Here is a 13,673-nt window from a genome sequence, read left to right on the forward strand (position 1 = left end):
AAACTTACTCTGGCCTGAAAAAGTCAGGAAATGCTTTCTGAAGGAAGGAAATGGGGTTTGAGGCCGGACCCTGAGGGAAGAGAAAGATTTGGAGGCAAGGGAGAAGGTGTTGTTGATAGGGAAAAGTGGGGTGGTGGCTCCTAGGAAGAAAGCTCCTTCAAGTTATGTTCAGGAGATTCTAGTAGATTTAGTGTAGCCGTAGAGCACATTCACGCAGAAGAGTGTGCCGTGTGTATTAGCAGGTTGGGGCAACACTGTACAGAGCTTTGAATGCTCAGAGAAGGGATTTGGATCGGGCAGCTAGTGAGGGCTTCTGAGCAGTGTCAGAAAGTGAAAGGAATGCTGGGAGTTGTGGGAAGATGGTCTGGGAGAGACGACTAAGGAGCAAGGTGAGTGTGGCGAGGTAACGTGCCAGCTCAGGGCTAGCCAGAGCTGGGTCTAAGGCTAACAGACCACTTCCATTTCTTTCATTCATTCATTCGTTTATTCAGCTATTGATTGGCCCCCACCATGTGCGTGGCCCTGCAGAATTAAACATTACATAAGCCTTCCCTTCTTTCCCAGGGCCCTGGCTCTACTTTTATCCCTGACCAGAGAGTCCAGCCCGAAGGCTTGAGGCCAGGCAGCCCTTGCCAAGAGCCAGGTCCTGGGGTGAAATCCACTTGGACCTCTCTCACCTGCGGCTGCTTTCTACAAAACCTCTAATCCTCCCGGTCTGAGGTCCCAAGCCCACGTCCTCCTGATCATGCCCCAACCTGACCACCACCCTTCACTACTGGCCACACCTGGAAGGGAAGGAACTGCGGAAGAAGATTAGCCTATGGAGGGCGTGGCGCGTCCGGGACGGCCTGGGGGCCAGGGACCAGGTTAACCGGAAAGGGCTGCGGCCGCATTCGCGGCGGGGGGTGGGGAAGTGGGTATGATGAAGGCTGAGGAAGGGCCTAGTAGGGCGCTTCCTGACCCCGCCTACAAGCTTCCAGAGGCTGGGCCAGCAATCCGGCGGTGGGGCGCGGGGCTCGCGCTCCGGGAGGAGGACGGGCCGGGGCCGGAGCAGAGAGTGGGGCGCGGGTCCTCTGCGCACTCTGCGCCCTCTGCCGTACGCCGGCCTCCATTGCACGCAGGGCTGCGGACCTAGACGGCGGGCACGCCCCTGAAACCCCGCCGCTCTCTGCGGGCACCCTCTCAGTCGGTGTTTTCCAAATTCCTCCCTGGGAGATGGGAGGGAGAATAGAAGCCTTTTTTGTAATGAGAATAGAGGCGCTCCACCTCCCCTGAGGCACACTAAGGGCCATCTTCCCTGAAAATCCACCATTAGAGATCTTTGCAGGGACAGCAATGGAGGGGTGAAGAAGTGCCGTCTTCAAGGATATTTTAATTTGGATATTTTAACATTAAGGATATACCATATGTGCCTGGGAAGGGCCCTGGAAGGAGTAGGTAGTCAAAGAATTTAATTCCTTCTCTCATACAAGCTTTTATGAGTGCTCATTTGGCCATCCTGAAAGTGACTCAGGGCCAGCAGGCATACAGCTAGAGTGCTGGAGTTGTGAAAGGCTAGTTTTGCCTGCCATGCTTTGGCTTTTATTGAGCTCTGGAAAACTGAGCCGCCCTCCTCCAGGAAGTCTTCCTTGACTTTTTGGGTGAACTCTCACAGGAAAGGTCAGTATCTCTCAGCGGGCCAGAATCTCTGTTTACTTCCCATGACTTGTGCGGTCTCTCCAGGCTCATTTGGTGCCACGGGCAGAAAGTCCTCATCAGCTGGGGCCCTTCTCTAAGGGAGAAGAAAGAGAAGGAGAACAAAGATTAAGAAGAGTAGACAATGCCATTTCACGTTCAATCAAGGATAAACTCACATTGTCCTCCAAGGCCAATTGCATCTGGTCCCATATTACCACTGACCTTCATGAGCACCCACCATCGACAATCTATTTTCCAAAATGTAGCCAAGCCCTGGCTGGTGTAGTTCAGTAGATTGAGCTCAGTGTGCGGACCGAAAGGTTGCTGGTTCAATTCCCAGTCAGGACACATGCCTGGGTTATGGACCAGGTCCCCAGCGGAGGTCCTGAGAGGCAACTGGTGGGGTCTCTCACACACTGATGTTTCTCTCCCTCTCTTTCTCCGTCCCCCACCTCTAAAAATAAAGTTTAGAAAAGTGTAGCCAGGAGATCACTCAGATCGTCAATGCTCTAAAATTTAAGTTAGATCATCTTGCCTCTCCTCAAATCTTTGCAATGGCTCTCATTTTGATTTCACTTGGAGCAAAAGCTCAAGCTTCTACCTTGGCCTGAAGGCTAAGTTCTCCAACCCTTGCTACTTACTCCTTGGACCTCCTCTCCTACTGCTCTTCCCATCACTCTCCACTCTGGCCATATCAGCCCCCTCTCTGGTATCCCTTGAACACACCACACACACTCCCACCTCTGGACTTTTGCACTTACTGTTCCCGCTGCCTAGAATGTTGTTTCCCCAGATACCCACATGACCCACTTCCTCACCTCCTTCAAGTGTCTAGTTAAATGTCACCCTACAAGAGAAGCTTTCCCTGACCATCCTGTCTCAAATAACACCCTCCATCATTCTCTGTGTTCTTAGCTACCTTGGTTTTCTTCTGGTACTTATCATTACCTGACATTATTTATTTGTTTATTTGTACATAGTCTGCCTCCTCAACAAGAACATAAGCTCCAGGAGAACAGAGAGCTTCATCAGTTTTGTTCACTGTCCAGCACCTAGAAAACAGCCTGGCACACAGTCAGTGCTCAATAAATTTGTTAAATGACTGAATGAATGTGCCAGGCACTAAGCCAAGTACTGGGACAGGCCATGAATAAGTCTGGGCTCTTGCCCTTGAAGAACAGACTGGCAGACAGGCAAATGATTACAAACCAGAGTGATGAGTGTTGTGTCTAAGTACAGATGTATATAACGTTCACATGAAGGCTCAAGGGAGGAAATAATTCACTCTAGCTGGAAATAAAAGGACTGCATAAGTATGATGTTACCAGGTGGAGGAGAAAGGGAAAAGGTATTTCAAACAGAGAAAACAGCAAGAGCAAAGTCACAGGGGCCCGGGTGTTTTTGACTTGTTCAGGTAGTAACATGTAGGCTGGCCTGGCCTAAGTGCGGGATGCATAGCAGGTATGGCAGGAGATAAGTTTGGAAAAATGGATTGAGGACATATTATGAAGGGGCTTGTTAGTGTGATGACAACTGACTCTCTAAATTTCAGATCCGTAGCCAGCCAATGGAGACATTTCAAGGCAAAGAGTCTGCTTCTAACCCCAGATGTGGCACTGTGGGAGCAGCCACATCCTGCTGCCTGGCGAAGACCTGGGAACACTGTGTGGTGTCCCCAGGAGGTCAGGCTAGTGTCCGAACACCTATGGGAGCAAGCTGGCAGCTCTCCTTGCATTCTTCTTACTGATCTCAACAAGACCCTCGATAGGGACCCTGCCCAGCTCCACGGGGCCTGAAAATCCTGGGCCACATCTTAGCAGCCTGCTCTCAGAGTCCAAGTTGCCAAATGCCCTTATTTTGCAATCTGACTCAAAAGGGTGGGGAGTGGAAAAATTTTAGACAGCAGCCACCAAGGGATGTTGGCTTAATATAACTGGTGACCTGGGAGACTACAAAGGCAGAAAACAATTTCCTTCTCGGACTGAGGGACCAAGAGGGCCTCTCAGAGCTGACTCAAAATAAAGATTTTTCCTTCAGGCAGAGGGAGAGTGTTTGTATGTTTGAGGAATAAGAAGATTCTTGTCTTTCATGTCCTCCTTGGTTATGTTGCTTTTCCCTCCCCTCTTCTTCCTGCCCATCTCTGCCCATGATCTTTCCCCCCTTGGCTTTTCCTTTCTTTTCTCTGTCTCTTCCCACTTCTTCTTCTACCCTGCCCAGTTCCCCGCTCTCCTCTCTTTCCTCTCCTCCCTCTCTCCATTCCTTCAGCTTGAGAAGAAAACAGATATTTGAAACTGTTAAAGAACAATTTTTGAAAAGATAAAATCATGACTCTTATGCAAATATAGAATGAACATGTGTCTTTAACTTCATTTAAGTCACTGATTTGTGAGAGAACCAGTAAGATATTAAAGCCAGTTCACCAGAGAACCCCAAATACAGACACATATGTAGGCAGTCGGGGATGCAGGAGGGAAGATGCAAAACTGGCATCTTCACTTGTGTCTCTATGACTGAGTTACAGTATCGTCAATGACAATAAAAGGCCACAGGTCCCTGTAGAATTGGACAACTCACTGAAGACAATCCCTGACTTCCATTGAAAGGGAGTCCATAGGATCTTTGCCCATTTCACAATCTTTCACAATTTTGGTTGACAAGACCTTACAAAAGTAGAAGAGAGATTGGTGGGAGCAAGTTAATTTTGATAAGTCTCCAAACAAGTCTCTGTTTAAAGATGAAAATTGATTGTGGCCCAGAGTCTCAGTCCCAGGGCAGGAAGAGGAGGATGAGAAGAATGGTCACCTGGCTCTCATCAGATCTGTCGGTAAGGGCGCAAGTGACTATTGGCCAACACTTTATATAACCCATTGTTCTTCTCCTGCCATCATCCTCTGGCCTTGGAGACACAGGGAAAGTCCAGGCAAGGCTGGGGGAAACCCGCCCCACATGTGACCAGGCTAATGGAGGCCCTGGGTGTGAAGGTGGCCACAAGCCTCTTAGAGTCAGTCTTGCTAACATGTCCATGACACTTGGCTCTTTCCCTAGACAGTAGCTTTCAGGACTACCTCACCAGGCTTTCAGGCTTGTCTTCCGGGTCTGTGGCAGCCACCCACTACCCACCCCTGGACCTTGTACTGACCTTATGGCCCACTCCTAGACCCCATCTAAATTTTCAACATCTCTCCCAAGATTTGGCCTTCCTGGCCCTTTGCAGTTACCTGGAGAATAATCAGGAGCATTTCCAAGGTGCATCTTTTGACAAGATATTTGAGCTTGGGAGTATGAGCATCCAGCGAAAGTTCCCTGAAAGCAGAGTACTGGGCCATGGGTGAGATGCTCCAGCTGATGCTGGAGTGAGGGAGCATAGCATGAAGAAGATATGATCCTGCACTCAGAGAATTTCTAATCTATCCTGAAAGGCCAGATACCAAATATCCAAGGGGCCCAGCAGTTGGTAGCCAGGGGCAATGTGTGAGGAGAGAGAAATGTTGGGGATGGGGAGGGAGATGACAAACTCCTACAGAATTCCTCATCCCCTTGAAAGAAAGGGCAACTACTTCCCTTCCCTGTGTTGGGAACAAGTGTCTTGAACATCCCCTCCCTATAGAGAGGGCCTCAGGTTGGACCTCAGTCCCAAGGTCCCACCCTCAACTCTTTATTCTCACCCTTGCAAGGTGAGAGAATTGTTCAGCCTTTCACGGTAGATGCCCCAGGTGAGTAATCAAAGGACTAAAAAAGGTTTCTAGGCTACAGAGATGGGGCAAGTAATAATAGCACCTGTTCCACCAAACAAAGGGCACTAAGGCCTTGCTAAGGACCCAGTGATGGATTCCCAGGTTTGGTTCTTTTGGCTACTCCAATAGCTGTGCAATTCAGAGCAAATAAGTCTTCAACTCATCTGTCAACAACAGGGTTGTACTTCCTGATTTATTTCATATTTGTTATCGTGGCAAAACATACATAATATAAAATTTATCATTTTAACCATCTTAAGTATAGAGTTCAGTGGCATTAAGTACTTTTACCTTGTTGTGCAGCCATTACCATTATTCTTCTCCAAAAAACTTTCATCGTCCCAAACTGAAACTCCCTAGTCATTTAAACAGTAACTCTCATTATTGCCCTCACCCTGCTCCCTGGTAACCACCACTCTACTCGGTCTCTACAAATCTGACTACTCTACCTACCTCATAAAGTGAAATCATACAATATTTGCCCTTTTGTGTCTGGCTGATTTCACTTAGCATAATGTCTTCAAGGTTCATTCATGTTGTAGCATGTGTTCAAACTTCATAGCTTTGTAAGGCTAAATAATATTCAATTGTATGGAAATACCAAATTTTGTTTATCCACTCATCCATTGATGGGCGGTTGAGTAGTTTCCACCTTTCAGCTATTGTGAATAATGCTGCTATGAACATGGGTGTACAAATATCTCTTCCAGACCCTGCATTCAGTTCTTTTGTATGTATACCCAGAAGTGGGATTGTTAAATCAAATGGTAATTCTACATTTAATTTTTCTGAGGAGCCACCGTACCGTTTTCCAAAGTGACTGCTCCACTGCTATATCCCCACCAGCAGTGCACAAAGATTCCAGTTTCTCCACATCCACACCGACAACTGCTTGTTGTTTTTCTGATGGTGGCCATTCTAATGGATGTGAAGTGATTGCCTCCTTGTGATTTTGGTTTTCATTTCCCTCATGGTTAGTGATGTTGAGCATCTTTTCATGTGTTTATTGGACATTTGTATATCTTCTTTGGAGAAATGTCTATTCAGGTCCTTTGCCCATTTTTGAATTGGGTTGTTTGGTTTTTGTTGATAAGTTTTAGGATTTCTTTCTATATTTTGGACATTAATCCCTTATTAGATATGTAATTTTCAAATATTGTCTCCCATTCTACAGGTTGCCTTTTTACTCTTGAGTTTCCTTGGACACACAAACTTTTTAATTTTGGTAAAGTCTAGTTTATTTTTTCTTCTGTTGCCTGTGCCTTTGATATTATATCTGAGCAATTATTGCCAAATCCAATGTCATGAAGCTTTTCACTTATGTTTTCTTCTAAAAGTTTTATAGTTTTAGCTCACATGTTCATGGTTGATCCATTTTTAGTTAATTTTTGTATGTGGTGTTAGATAAGAGTCTGATTCTTTCTTGCATGTGGATATTCAGATTTCCTGGCACCGTTTATTGAATCACTGTGTTACCAGTAAGGGGACTGGGTAGAGCAGACCTGCCTAAGGGCATCCAGTAGTGTGTGGATTCTTGACTTCGTGCAGGTAAGATTTCACAAAAGGAAGAAGTGAACCAATGCTGGGCTACTGTCAGCTCACTAGTGTGTCAGAGAAAAGGGGGCCTTGGGGACAGGTTCAGGGGGTTATCCCAGGATGAGCTGCTGCTGCCCATTGCTCCCCTAGTTGCAAGTCTCATGGGACCCTTAGGGCAGCTGTACCCAACCTTTTTGGCACCAGGGACCTGTTTCATGGAAGACAATTTTTCCATGGACCAGGGTGGGGGGGCATGGTTTTGGGATGATTCAAGTGCATTACATTTAAGCTCACCTCCTGCTGTGCGGCCCAGTTCCTGACAGTCCTGGACCGGTACCAGTCGGCAGCCCGGAGGTTGGAGACCCTGAGGAGATGTGTGCCTCTGCGGGAAGCTGCAGGGGAAGGGAAAGGCACAGGCATACTCCTGGGAGGAAGGGAGAGCTCACGCTGGGCCCTTTTGAGGATCTTTAATGGCTGGGAGTTTAGAGGGGATCTCAATGGAATATCCATCAGCTTCTACTGGTGTGCCCTTCTAGGGTCATGGTCTCTTTGGTCAGCACCAGGGCAGGGGTCATTAGTCATCACAGTCAGTCCTGCTGTCCCCTGCCTGGTTTTGCTGCTTTTCTGAGCCTGGAGCTGAAATATAACTGAAGCCTATATGTTATCTCTAGGGAGGAAAGGTCAGGGGGTCTAAACAGCATAACCAGCAATATGCCAGGGGGGGGAAAGGCTACCCTGGGTGTGAGGTCCACTGCCAGTTTTGCCCATTGCTAGGCACCCAGGGCTTTCTGTATCTGGCTGTTAATTGCTCAGCCAATTTATTCAGCTCTGTCTCAGTTTCCCCATTCCACTGGCCAAGGAATTTTCCTAGCTTCTTACTATCCTGCCTCAACTGACTTCTCAGCTCCTGTATCAGTTAGGAATTTTGTTCAATTTTAAGAAATAGAAATTGATTACAATAGCTTAAAGACACAAGTTTCTATTATTTCACATTAAAAGAAAATCCACAGGCAGGCCATTTTCAGCTGCTCTGAGGCCTCCATGGAGATCCAGACTCCTTCTCTCTTTCTCTCCCACCATGCAAGGCTTCCATTGTAGGTCCACTGTGGCTGCTGGAACTGCAGGCAAAACATGTGAATTCCAGGCAGCAGAGAGGAGAAAGGGGGAGGGGTAGAAGAATGCCATTCCCTTTAAGAAGCCTAAGTCCTAAACATTTTCATTTAAATCTCTTTGGCCAAAACCTAGTCATGTAAGGGAGTAAAATTTGCCACCCCAAAATATGTCTCTTTGACATAAGGATTATTTTAGACTGATTATAATTTATTTTTCTTTTTATTTTTTATCCTTACTCAAGGACATTTTTAAATTACTTTTTAGAGAGAGAGGAAGGGAGAGAGAAACATCAATGTGAGAGAGAAACATTGACCAGTTCCTTCCCACATCTGCCCCAACCGAAGATCGAACCTGCAACCCAGCCATGTGCCCTGACTGGGGATTGAATATGCAAACTTTCAGTTTAAGGGGCAATGCTCCAACCAACTGAGACATACTGCCCAGGACTAGGCTGATTATTTTTAAGAAACAGAAGTGTTTCTTTTCATCTCCCCCTTTACTACCCACAAGACTTTAGATAGAGGGCTAATAGCAGGAAGAGAGCTATTATCAGAAATAACTGCAAAGACTACTGGTGAGGTATGGTGGTCTGGGGGAGCTGGGCAGGGCCTGGAGATCAAAGTCCTCTCTCTGACTCATTATCAACGCATGGCAAGGCAGATATTTGTTTACCAAACGTTGGCTCTTTCCATCTTCCTCTGAATTGTTTTCCTTCCATTTGAAGCCTCAGATCCCTACCCTCTTCTCCTTAACTCAGGAAGACATAAAAGTGCCAATTGCCACACTGGCTGGTGTGGCTCAGCAGATTGAGCGCCAGCCTGTAAACCAAAGGGTCGCTGGTTTGATTCCCAGTCAGGGCACATGCCTGGGTTGCAGGCCAGGTCCCCAGTTGGGGCATGGAAGAGGCAACCGATTGATGTTTCTCTCTGTCTCCCTCCCTTCCCCTCTCTCTAAAAATAAATAAATAAAATCTTTTTTTTTTTAAGTACCAATTGCCTGTCTTTGACTCTCTCATGTCTACATGAGGCCCCTGTATGTAGCTAATTAAATTTATTTTCTTCTACTAATCAGTTGAAGGGACCAAAGGTTTGCCACCGGAAGCTGCCATTTTGGGATATTGATTTTAAGCTGTTTATTAAGAAACTAGACTCAGAAGAAACTTTGACCCTCCTCCCCTTTCCTGCCCAAGGGATTCAGACAGAGAAACCTGCTTCAGGAAGGAGATCTTAGGATGCTGCCTTAGCCTAATTTGAATTAGGTATGGTAGATAAAAGGGCTTCAGGTAGGTGCCTGTTCGCTAGATACCTGCTGTGTCCCCATGTTTCCGCGTTGCCTAGCAAGTATTTTCCTGCCACATGTGTTGCGCTCTTCTTCAACTACCTGTAAATCTCCCATTTGCACTTCTGAAATCTAATATCCTGAAATCTAATAACCCATCCCACCCCCCCGCCCCATCCAAAAATGTCTTTATATCCAAGGTTGCCTCACTGTCTTTGGAATTTTCATGCTTATGTGAATTTCCCATACATGGGTTAAACTTTGATTTCTCCTGTTAATCGATCTCTGTTAGTTTGATAACTAGCTCAGCCAGAAGACCTGAGGAGGTAGGAAAAAAAAATATTAATATTTTTTAGCTCCTACGCTGTCTTATATTAAATTAATTATTAGATTACTCAAAGAACCTGGAAGGGTAGAGAATTTTTTTTTTTCATCCCCTACAGTCACAAAGCTGCAAAAGAGTCTGGGGAATATAGACTTTCCCATGGTACATTGCCATCCCAAATAAAATCAGGACACTCTTACACAAGAGGAAAGGGGAAAGGAATGTTGGCTTAGTAGCTAGCAGCTTCTGCCTTGGGCACCTCATACTTCTGAAATTCTGTGGCAAACTGTGTCTTGGAGGAGAAAATGAGAAAAACAGTTGCAAACTGCTTAGCTAAATGCCTTGCTCAGGTTATGTGCTCAAAAAGTGTTAGTGATCATTACTTTTTTTATTACTCTTTGATCCCAGATAAGATTCTTCCTGTACCTGTGCAGCACAGACAGTTCTATGTGATGTGCTTAACAGAGTTCAGAGTGAAAACTGCCTCCCAAATATCTTCCATACCAATGCCTCAGATACAGCATTAGTGCACCAAGTCTCTGTTTCTCTCTTCAGGCCTTGTTTTGAATCCAAAGGGGATGAGGCAGGTGAGGAAAGGGTAGATTTAAGAACAAGACATTCGACTACCCTTAGCCTCAATCTGTCTGATGTTTTTCTGCCAGGCCCCTAGGAGAGCTAGGAAGAAGCTACAAGAGTGTCATTTTTCCGGCCACCAGGGGGAGGGGGGTGAGGAGGAGGGAACGGTCATATGCAGCCCAGAGAGCAGAGGTTGAGTGTATATGCGCTAGTTGGCTGCCTTTGTATATGCGCAGGGATAGGCCGTTTAAAGATGGTGGAAGTTAGGCTTTGCTCCTCCCTATCCCTCCTGGACCTACTTGAACACACTGTCAGGCACAGCCCAATTAATTGCAGTGAAACAGGGCAGGCTGGGAAAGCCTGGGATCTGAACCAGAACCACCTGTCAGTGTGGAGGTGCTGCTGAACCCAAAGAGAGTGCCAGAAGATGTGGCCAAGCCCAGGCAAGGGTCTGCAGTGTGGTTCCAGAGACCTGGGGTCACTCTGAAGTCAGCTCCAGGGTGATCTGTCAGAGGTAGCAGGGCCTCAGGGCTGCAAAATTCCTCTCTGGGAAGACTGTCCAGACCCCTGTCCTTGGGCAAGGTGCCAGCAGGCATACACTGCCAGAGAGAGGAGTGGAGCTTAGACCTCCTGTCAGAGACCAGGCCACGGGGGGCCCATTTAGTAATGGAAGAGGGAGCTCAATGTCCAAGTAAATGCGATACTCAGGATATTGAATCACCAATAAGTCCAGACTCCCACCAGTCAGGAAAGACTTAGAACTGAAGCAGGTCCTCCTTAGTAGGCCAAGGGTCAGCCCTTTATTTTGTGGATCATAGGAAGGTCCTGGGGGTGTGGCAGAGGTCCGTTTGTCTGCCATGGCAGAGAGCACTCAGGGGACAAGGGGCTGTAGCTATTTACCCACCGATATAGATATACTTAGGTATTTAACCACTGATGAAACTGAAGCAGCTCTCCAGCATGGCTCCACGTCTGTGCTGCATCTCGGTGGTGGGCAGCGCAGTGACTGCTGGGGGTCCCCTGGGCCTGGCAACACGGATGTTGAGGCTGTATCTGTGGGGAGCTTCTATTCCACTCCCTCTTTGTACACAAGGAGGATCCCCAGAAGGTCGCCCACTCCACCCTGCTGTCCAAGAAAGAGATCAGCAACCTCTAGAAAACCCAGTTTCACAGTGGGAAGCCCGACCGTCTGGCTCCTGGAGCAGCCTGACCGAGGCTGTGCTGTCCCAGTTGCTCCTGGATGAGGACTACCCCTGCGCATTCACGGGCAACTAGGGCACTTGCTATGAGGAGCTGGACCAGGCAATGCGCCTGTGGCACTTCTCAGGCGACTGCCCAGCCCTCATGCACTGCATGAACAGGCTCAAAAACAACAAGGAGTACCTGGAGTCCCCAAAGGAGCAGAGCCCAGATGTTGCTGTCCAGGAGAAACCAGATGCTCCTCGAGCTCAGATTCTGGAATGAGCCACAGCCCAGAGCAGGTGCCAACACCTGTGAATTGAAGACATACAAGCTAAAGCCAGGAACCATGATTGAGTTGGGGAACAACCGGGCTGGGGCCATCAAGTACCGGCAGGAGAACCAGGAAGCAGTGGGCCTCCACTTCTTACAGATGGGAGAGCTCTATGCTGTGCATCATCTCTGCGCCTATAGAGACCTGCAGTCTTGGGAGCAGACTAGAAACGCTGCTAGGAGGAAGAGGGGCGTTGGGATGAAAAGGTTTACTACACAGTCCCCCTGATGTGACACATGGAATCTCAGACCGTGATCCCTTTGAAGATCTCACCTCTCCAGTGCTGCTACTGCCTCTACCGCACTCCTCTTCTACCTCAGTGTGGCTGTGGACAGCAGAGCTCCTGGTCCTGCCGTTGTCATTTTCTCTCAGATCTGGAAGGACTCTGGGGACTAGTGCTCAGCTCAGGTAATGAGAAACTGAGGGATGACAGGTTTCTGAGGACTTGCGGCTCTGCTCAGACATTTCCTACCTTCCCCACCTACACCCTATCCTGTGCTGGAGCAGTTTTTAATTTCTCTGAATGAAGAACTGCAAACTTTTATGTCTTCTCACATTTCCCCCTAAGAGCCCTCATCGCAAGGCCATCATTCCCCAATTATCAATATGGAAATTCTCAGTTTAGCATTAGTTGACAAAAGGTAGTGTGTCTAACGGTTAGAGGTGGGGTAGGAAGGGAAGAGGTTAAACCAGGGCAGGCTCTCAGGAATTCCCTGGTCTCTACTGGGCCACCCACTTACTAGACAGTCTGAACAAAGTCCCTCCTTCTAGGGAAAAGCCTAAAACTGCCACAAGTAAAGGAAAACGCTCAAGTTAGCAAAGTCAGCAGGAGGTCCTACTAATTCACCCAGAAAGGCTGGAAAAGGGAGCTAGAAAGGACCTGGGGGCCAGGAAACAGAATGGAACAGGAACAAGAACCCAAAACCGGGAACCCAGAAGGTAGAACTTAGAATGCAGAATTCGGGATGCAGAATTTGGAACACAGAACTGGAAAGATGGAACAGAGGTGACAGATGACCACTTGGGAAGGGTTCTTACTATAGGAAAGAAGCTCATGTTTCCGTCTGAATACATGAGGTTGAAAACTTGAATATGTAGTTGCAGCCCTTCTGTGCAGGCGAAGATATGGGCCAGGGCCTGCATTTCCCTCCCCCCACATCGCTTTTCTCCCTCTTCACATTCGATCAGCCCCTATTCTTCTGGGCCACTGTGGAATGGGGTAAGTGACTTTGGGGGCCTCTTCTGTGACCCCCACACACACCTCATAAACCTCTGGGTGTCAGGGTAACCTTGCTCTGAGAAATCACCCAGAAACCATTGTGGGATTAGGCAATGGGTTTATTGAGGGAAAAGGGGGGGAAGTGGTGGGAAGGGGAGAGGCAGCTCCCGGACCAACTCAAGGGCCCGTAGGAGCAAGGGGAATAGGGAACGAGGAATGGGGACTCCCGGTCCTCCATGTGGGCCTATAGGAGTCCCACCTGCACTTCTGCAGGCACCTTTTTTATACTTGTCAACCACACATTTTGGTGAGGGTGAGTTTGCTTATCAACATATTCAGTAGATCATTTACATCTCATTGCCCCCCCCCCACCAAGTTAGCTAACATATGGGGCTAGATTGATTACCATTTCCCCTGGGAATGGTTTCAGCCATCAGCATATCTTTTGGGAACTGCTAAATCCATCAGCATATCTTTGGGAATGGCTAAGTTCAGGGCCAGGTTAATTAGCATATACCAAAAGTCCAGGTGTGCATTCCAGCTGCATCCATGTTCTGACAAGTGGGTCAAGAAACATTCAGACAGAGGCTGCTCAGTGTATATCATGCTGGGATCCAGCTTTAGTCTCTAGGAGGGCTTCTGAAAATTTCCAATCCAGCAGATGCATAGAAGAAAGTTTGTTTGAGCCTTGGCCTGATCCCA

The 13,673-nt window shown here is 47.6% G+C and overlaps 1 pseudogene; it reads left to right on the plus strand.

Annotated features, from left to right (window-relative positions):
• Window positions 1-922: 922 nt before the first annotated feature.
• Window positions 923-12,296, plus strand: LOC150005921 (uncharacterized; annotated as a pseudogene).
• The last annotated feature ends 1,377 nt before the right edge of the window (window positions 12,297-13,673 follow it).

The sequence above is a fragment of the Furipterus horrens genome, unplaced genomic scaffold, assembly GCF_987537825.1.
Source record: "Furipterus horrens unplaced genomic scaffold, mFurHor1.1.pri manual_scaffold_6, whole genome shotgun sequence".
Taxonomy (NCBI): Eukaryota; Metazoa; Chordata; class Mammalia; order Chiroptera; family Furipteridae; genus Furipterus; species Furipterus horrens.